The sequence below is a fragment of the Pan troglodytes genome, chromosome 6 (genome assembly GCF_028858775.2).
Source record: "Pan troglodytes isolate AG18354 chromosome 6, NHGRI_mPanTro3-v2.0_pri, whole genome shotgun sequence".
NCBI classification, from domain to species: Eukaryota; Metazoa; Chordata; class Mammalia; order Primates; family Hominidae; genus Pan; species Pan troglodytes.
The window spans coordinates 99,138,770-99,147,743 of record NC_072404.2 but is presented as its reverse complement, the minus strand read 5'-3'; the positions used below and the strand labels follow the sequence as shown (position 1 = coordinate 99,147,743).

Here is an 8,974-nt window from a genome sequence, read left to right as displayed (position 1 = left end):
CTCAGAAGCATTTTCTCAGTTTGTTTTCAAAATACATCCCTGGGGAGGTCTATAAAAGCTTCTCTGATCTTTGAAAGAGACATAAAATTAGTAGCATTCAACATGGAATTTGTAGCACAAACTCACCAGCTACCCAGAAACCAATTTGATGGAGTGATATGTTAGTTGATATTTCTAAAGTCTAATTTCAAACTTTTAAATGCTAACAAACACTAATAATCTTCCTCTATCAGTAACAGAAATATTGTGAAATATTTTGGGGGACCACCTACAATTTAACGTTTTTTTCCAGGTAGGATAACTCTTTATAGGTAATATTCTATAAAAGTCAAATCCAGTATTGTTTTTGCTTAGTTTAAGCACTTCTTTTCCTTATAGAAAAATACTAAAAGATTTAAGATCAACTATTTGTCTAATTTACTATTTTTCAAAGGTATATAAATTAAATATTTTTTCATTTTGTTTACTTTTTAAATTAATTCATATTATTTTACATATTTATATGATAGACATGATATTTTGTTACATACATAGAATGTGTAATGATCCAGTCAGGTATTTGGAGTATCCATCACATTGAGTATTTGCCATTTGCATGTGTTGGGAACAATTTGAATTCTCTCTTCTTGCTACTTTGAAATATATAACATGTTATTATTCTACCCTGCTTTTGAATGGCAGAAATTATACCTTTATCTAACAATATGTTAGTACTCATTAATCTACTTTTTTCATCTCCCATACCCTCCACTTCCTTTGAATCTATGGCGTTGATAGGGTAGTGCACTTTGGTTTTGATGCTAGATGAGTGTAGTAGTGTAGACTCTGTATAATCTCTTTGGCTGTAAATAGCATCAGTAGAATCTGAGGTTTCCTCAGTTGTTTAGGGTGCAATTATTAGTGGAGGCTATGGTACAGTTTTGCTGGATATTTGGATGCCAGGTAGACCAGGCTTCAGACCTTAGTGGTGGCTCCAGTGGACTGAGCTTGCCTGTTTGTGGGCCCCAGAATGGCTTAGGTAGCACTAGTGCTTGAGGGTCTTGGTGGGCTGATTCTTGGGACTCCAGGTGGCTTGCTCAGATCCCAGTATGGCAGGTGTGGGCTGGGAAGTGGGCAGGTTTTGGGGCCCTTGGGCATCCTATGTGGCATGGGCAGTGGCAGTGCCAGTGGCTAGACAACCCTGTGGTTCCTGAGTGGTGCAGGCTGGTGTTGGCAGTGGCTGCAATGGGCTGAGTGGCTGAGTCTCCAGGCCTGCATGTGGTGTATGCAGGTAGGTCCCAGCTGTGGTGGTAGTGGCTGGGTGGGTAGGCCCATGGAAGGAGTGTTCCAGTGCCAGCAATGGTGTACTGGGCTGAGTGAGTGTGGCCCCCTAGACTGTGTGCTTTGGCACAGTTGGAAGGGGTGAAGCTGTGCCAGGCAGGCTTGCCCTCAGCTTCCCTGATGATATGTATAGGTACTAGCCATGGTAGGCAGGGGTGGGGCAATCCTCAGGCCACCAGTGGAAGGCTAGGGTGGGAGACACCAGTGGCTAGGTTGTCGGGTGGGGAGCATGCATGTCACTTATACTTAATTCCTGGGAGCACTCATCCTTCAGCCTGGATGTGGTAGCCTGCAACTGTATGCACCTCAGCCCTGAAGTCAACAGTCAGATCTTCTTTTGAGTCTCAGTCCCAGCACTGCAGTGCCACAGAGTAGTCCTCAGTCTGTTGGGGGTGGGACTCTGAATGGCACCTTGCTCAGCCCTGGTGGTAGCCTTCACTTTGGTGACACTTCCACATGTATAGCAGCCCACACTTGCTCATGCCTAGGTCCTGGGGGCAGCAGCTGTCATTTCTCTGGGCCTTCCGCCCCAGCACTGCTGGGTTCCAAGACAGTGCTCAGTATACGGGTGCAGGGCTCTAGAATTGTGTTTCACTTGCACCTCAGTTCTAAAGAGAGTATCCCAGACCTCTGTTGCACCTCTGCCGCATGCGCGGTAGCCTATGGTACTCGTGCTTCAGCCCTTCGGGCAGCAGCCATTGCTTGTCTTGCACCTCAGCTGCAGCACCACTGGGCTCCAGGACAGTGTGCTATGTGTTAGGGGTGGAGTTCTAAAAGGGCACCTTGCTGTAGCTGCTAAGGTCTCAGGGAATGTGAGAGATCCAGCATGAGCTTCCACCATGGGGCAGAGCTGTGGTTGTATGATCTCTCTGTAGCTCCCTATGTTAGTTTCAGGGCCCAAGAGAGTCAAGGGGCTGTCCCATGAGCAGGATTGCAGGAGACCATGGTGGGAATGTGGACTGCTGAGGGTCTCTCACTTACACTTTCCCCTTATTAGCCTCTCTTGGCTCCCAGCAGATCCTGGCTGAGTAGGCTGCCTCAATTCCTTCTCCTTTCTTGCTTTAGATATTGCCTATCACTTTTCTGTTAAATTCCAGTATTCTCTCTTGGATGGGTTTTCCAAAGTGTGATTATCTACTTGCTATTTTTTGTGTGTGTGTGTGTGTGGAAGAAGTGAATACAAAATGCCCCTAGACTGCCATCTTGAAGCCTCCCCTGAGAGTTAAATATTTACTTGTATTGAGAATATTTACTTATATATAGAAACTGTACTTTTGATAGAATTAAACTTTTTCCCTACAATATTGAAGGTGTTAGCTATTAGAAAAACTTCATTGAAAAAATATTTTTAATTTATGCTAAGAAAAAAGCTTACTTTTTTCCTGTTTATTAATGTATTTAAGGTAACAATCAGAAGTTTGGGTCCTTTATTACTTCTTAGTCATAATGTGCTATGCACCCATTTGTAACTGTTGGGCTTTATGGTGAATCTGGATTCAAATATTAAGATGGGGTTTTGTCATACTCCAGTTGGTAATATATCTAAATTTATAAGACTTGAATATTGACCTAGGAACTAGGTCTGATTTTTTATGAGGATTCTTTTTATGATAGGAGGTAACTTTATACAACTGGTAAGTTTTGCATTTAGTTCTTTGCTTTCTAGTTGGCTACTGCTATGCTTTACCTTATTTTAAAGAGAATTTTCAACTTGTATTGAACATAAAAATTTGAAGGTGATTGTTCCATTTAAAATGAGTATTTTTCCCACAAAGGAATTATCCTGGTCATTATCAGAGGAATAAGCATTCCTTGCTTCGAGATTCAACAAAAATTTATCTTATAAAATATAGAACTAGCTTAAAGGAGTATTGCCACTTCCATCTTAGAGAAGAGAGTCTTTGCCCTTTGAAAGACCTCCAGTGTGGTTTTACTGATTGTGCACATTTCAGCTGAGTAGCCATCCTTTGTCAGGAGAGAAAGAATAATTGGATATTTTATCTTATGGGGTTTGATAATAATTCCTCTTGCTCAAGTATGTTGAACTCTGGAAAGAGAGAGTTCAATTAAACAACTTTGGAGTCTTCTGAAATGGAAGGAACAAATATTCTAACTTTCTCCCTAGTACTTGTGCCTAGGGATATGAGCCAGGGTACATCCCATGTCCCTGACAAAGGCCCAGGGGCAGAGAGAGTAGCCGTGATTTTCCAGAAATAAAATCCTTTTGAAGAAAAGAATATCTATGTTGGCAATTTAGGATCACTTGGGTTCATTAGGAAGCCTGATTTCAATCATTACTTATGCTTAAAATTTACAACTTATCTTTTAAAAATATTTGGATCATAGCACTCAATATTTTAAAGTAAATTCTAATTGGCCATTGAGCTAGGTTTACAATGTCTAAAATAGCTACCATAGTGCCCAAGCATATGTAAACACTAAAAGTTTTATCTTTTTATATGAAGTAATAAAGGCAAATTATAAAATTAAGACTATTAGACACTAGGAAGAGAAAAACTCCCCTATTGCTGTGGCAAGTTGTATTAGATGGTGTGCAGACAAACTAGGTGATAAAGACTCTCTCCTTAACCTACCTTTAGTCAGACTCCTCTGAACTTTCTTCTCAACTAGGCCTTATAGGGTGTCCATTTTCAACTTCACATTGCCCAGTTCTAGCAAGAATGTTGCTAAGTCATTTTATCAATAATTGCCTATCCTCAATATCTGATCAACATCCTCATTCCCCATGCTTAATATCTTATCACCCAGGCCTACCTTCAGCAAGAATCTTGTCAACTAGGTTTAGCCAAAAATACCCCTGGCCTGTGATATTTTCTCTTAGTAATTTTCTATCTGCTGATCCTCAGCCTGCTCCTTGACTATAAAGCCCCACTTGTCTTTGATGTGTTTGGAATGGAGACTAGTTCTTTGCTGAAGTCTCCCTCACCCCATTGCAGTTGTTCCTGAATGCAGCCCTTAACTACTGTCCAGCTCTTGTTTCCTTTGACATAGGTAACCTTGAGAATAACTCAATACATGTTTGTCAAATATCATTTCATTATGTCTTTAATCCATAGAATTAAGTATTATTAGTAAGCCAATTTGAATCCTGCCTTGTCACGTTGTACTTACAGGGCTGTATTTGCTTTTGATAATGGTCATGGACCATGCATTAAGTATTAGGGAAGGAAGAAATGTGAAATTGAGAAAGAATATGAGAAAATTTAGTTCCTTGAATAAACACTGTTTGGAAATTGGTAAATAAGCCAATAGTTATTGCTTAAATCAAGTCATGACAAAGCATAGCAGCTTGGATGTGTTCCCTATCCATCTGCTTCCTGATAGCTGGGTATGACTCAAATCAAAGGCTTGGCTGTCCTCATAGCTGCCTCTGCCTTAGTACAGAACAAAAAATCCAAGGGAGGTCAATAACTGTCAGGAATTGTCCCAGCTCAAAACTGGGTAAAGAGATGCTCAAGAACCCTTCTCTTTCCATGTCTGATTATAGATCAGGATGTACAATGAAAGAGCAATGAAAATTCTCAGTACACAATAGTGATTGGCAAGTTAGCAGAGTTCAAAATCCAACTGTAGAATATTCTTGCCAAACCATATTTCCACTGGCTGTCATTATCAGGCCTTGATTCTTGGAGGTGGTTGGGTGGAGTCAGAGGAGCAAAGGCCTTGGGGCAGAGACCTGTGGTCCCCTCATAGCACCTCTGTTGCCCATTAACCAGAATATAATGCATATAATGTACTCCTCTGTGCTTCAGTTTTCTCATCTGCAGACAGTGTACTATGTGAAAGGTGCCCAGAACAGGGCCCTTTTATACACTCAGCAGATGTAATTGAGCCCTTAACTAATGTGCCACACATGAAGCTGGGCACTTTGATACTGTAGTGGAACTTAGAGTCTGGCTGGAAACAGGAAAAAAAAAGTAAAGGTGCAAATATCACAATCATTAGTTTTTAATAGCTATAAATTAAAAACACAGGGTCTTGAGATAAATGGCAACTATAAAGCCCTACGTCAAGTGGGATGATTAGATTAGCCATCCTTTAAGTCGAGACCTAACAGATTAGAAACAGCTTTTCACCTTTAACCTCTGCCTTTAGCCCCTTAAAAAATTGGTGTCCTTTACCAGGAAAACAGAATCTTCAAGGTCTGAGAGTATGTCAAAAAGTGAGGGTGTTAGGGTCGGATTAGGTGTGACCCTGTATGAAAAGGAGTTTGGATTTTTATGAAAATTAGGTGGAGAATGAATTGACACATGGTTAGCATCAAATATATAGTAACTATTATTATTGTTATTAATATTATTATTCCAATCTGATTTTATGTGTTCTCAGTCATCTTTTACAGAATAAAAAGAGGGAAACAAGTACATTGTAGGTAACACACACACACACACACACACACGAATGAAATTTCATCCAACAACAATAGTCCCATTAATGTTTTTGGCAACAATTTAGTTAGTCAGCTGTTTTCTTCAATTAAAACTCAAAATGGTATGTAACAAAATAATGCCTCCATAGAGGTTATTTAAATTTTATTACACAGTTACCAGCATTTCATCTACTTCTTTAAGATAAAGGGGCCCTTTTAAAATGTTGCTTACATCTACTTAGGGAAATGCAATGGTTATTGAAGTTGAAGTACAATTAGGTCAGTCTCTCTATAGATAATACATATAACTAAAAGTCTCCAGGCCTAATGCAAAAAAATACATATATTCATAATATGACAATTATCAAAATTAGGCCTAAAGATTAAGGTAAGAACATGTGAAGCATTCAATGGAACGGTCAGGATATTAGAAAAAGTAGATGTGTGTATATATGTATACACCTACATACATATACATTTATACATACATATATACACATATATGTGATATGTATATGTAATATATGTAGTACATATATGTGTGTTATGTGTATATATGTATGTATATATGTATATGTGTGTATGCGTATGTATATATATATGTGTATATGTATGTATGTATATGTGTATATATGTAAACATTTCCAGAACACAGCCCAAGGAAGTTGCTAACCCATCATTTTCCTGTCCAAATTTTTATTGGTTACATATATATCTGTGGCTCTCAACCTTCAATACAGAAGTAGAAGAAATATTATGTTTTATAAGGATAACTTCATTACTTTTCTCTGTTTCAATCAGCTGATTTAAAATGAAATGTAGCAGAAATACTTTTATTCTAAGCTCTTTGTGAGTTCTCTGTAAAATTGGTTTTTGTGTGTGTGTTGGAGGGGACAAAGTGGGGAAAGGGAGGGACAAGAGAATGTACCAGGGAGATAATTGTGATGTAAATGAGATAACAAAGTCTCGTAAAATGTACCTGTCCATACGCAGCTCCCTGAGTAACAAAACCTTTCAAGAAACTTTCTAGAGGAGGACTGTAGGAATAATGAAAAATTTTGAATAGTTACAAAAAATCCCAGCAAGTAGTTTTGGCTTTCTGAAGGTCTGTGAGTTGCCCATATTGATTTCCATGTATCGAACAGTTAATAAGAAAAAAATATTAGCAGGACATGGAGGACTACATAGTCAAGACAATAGGAAACTACATCCAAGGATCTCGATCAGTGCCCCAGGATTAGAAAATGTCCTAAAGACTTAAACTCAAAAAAGACATTGTTATTTTTCTTTTTAAGATCCATTTATGGCCAATGTATTATAAAATTTTGCCTTTTCTGTATTGTTTCATTCTCAAGGACTTGACTTTGTGATCAGGGTCATATAATGGAAATTTGCAACACTTGGCATCATGCTGCTGTAAGAATGTAAAAAAAATTGCTTTACTGTAGCAATCTATCAGGAAAATTTATTCACATTTGATTCTCCTGTAGTATTTAGGGACCTTGGGAATTTAAGTGTGACTCTTTTGTTAATCACTAGTGTCTCCTTGGCTTTGTTTCTTTAGTCCACTCTTAATGGGTTGATGATGAGGAGTCCCTAAGCAAAATACACACTGAGCCAGAATATGCTTCTGACATGTAGAGCTTTCAAATGAAGGATCACTTTCACCAAAGATTCCTAAATGGAAAACTGCAGTGATAAAATTGCAGACAGTGACGTTTCTAAAACCCAAATCTGATTATGTTATTTCCCTACTTAAAAGCTATTGGGAGCTCCTCACTGCATTTTGAATGATGTCCAGATTCCTTAAGATAGTTTATAAGGCCTTGCATGCCCTCTGCTTCTTTTCCAACTCATCTCTTATCATTCAATCCTAGAACTCTTCCTCTCAGAAACAACAACTGTCCTGCTCTTCTTGTACACATTGGCCTCACCCCTCCAAGCTACTGTATGTTTGCTATGCAGAGTCCTCTTTTCCCTTCTTCATGCCTGGATCAGCCCTACCTTTGTCCAGTCACATGTTTCTTCCTACATGATGCTTTCCTTGATTCTCCAGGATGAGATAGGCATGTTTCCTATTTGCTTTAAGGCCTGGTATTTTCCACATCCCAACACTTTTTATACTGCATTGCACATAGCTCTTTATTGCTCTGTGACCTGTTAACTCTAATGGGGTGGGGATTCTGTCTCTTTCATTCACTTTGGTATCACTATGTCTGGCACAGATTAGTGCCCTGTGAATGTTGTTTGAATGAGTGAATACATAAATGATCCATCCTTGTGAAATTTTACCAAGTTTAAAATATATATACTTGTGCTTGCCTTGGTAGCGCATATACTAAAGCTGGAATGATACAGAGAAGTTTAGCATGGCCCCTGAACAAGGATGACATTCAAATTCGTGAAGCATTCCATTTTTTAAATAAATTCTGGAGATCTATTGTATAGCATGGTAACTATAATTAGCGTTAATGTATTAATTATATACTTGAAAATTGGTAAAAGAGTAGATCTTAAGTGGTCTCACTGCAAAAAAATTGATAAGTATGAGAGAAAATGAATATGTTAATTCACTTATTTTAATCATTTCACAATGTATACATGTAAATCAAAATATCACTTTGTATATGTAAATATATATAATCTTTATTTGTCAATTATAACTCTGTAAAGCTGTGGGGGAGGGGAAGGAAAAAACAAATAACATGGCAAAAATATAAATATATATAATACACACACACTTATACTTAAAATATAAGGCAATCTGTTAATTATTTCCTTTATTTCCTTTTCCTAACATTTTTAACCTCAGCTTATCTATCAACAACTTGCTGTTTGTCATTCAGAGACATGGTTAGAATGTCCTAATTTTAATTTGTACAATTTTCCTTCTGAGTATGAATTCTCGTTAGTCAATAGATATGTCTTTCTTGGCTTTACCAAATTTCTTCAAATGATGTCATTTGCAAGCTTCATTTTTCACAGCAGTGTGACTTTTACTGCCTGATCTAACATCCATCAAAAGAACTTTTTCAATATTTAACATGAGATTCTCTTTGGCAACTCTAAAGACCTGTTCTCAGTCCTGATCCAACTCTATCACAAATCAGAGACAATCTTCTCTGTGTATTCTGAATACAACAAACCCTATATTTACTTGAAAGACCAAATAATGATAGCACAAACTCCCACTACCCTGGTTGTCACAAAATCATCAACTTCAATGTGTTTACAATTATTTATGGGTGTCCTCAAAGGATTACC

At 38.0% G+C, this 8,974-nt stretch overlaps 1 non-coding gene across 1 annotated transcript; it reads left to right on the top strand.

The window, feature by feature from the left end:
- Window positions 1-8,024: 8,024 nt before the first annotated feature.
- On the top strand, window positions 8,025-8,131 carry LOC112209983 (U6 spliceosomal RNA). Its single transcript, XR_002944953.1, has one exon. It is a non-coding gene; the product is annotated as a U6 spliceosomal RNA (small nuclear RNA).
- Window positions 8,132-8,974: the final 843 nt, after the last annotated feature.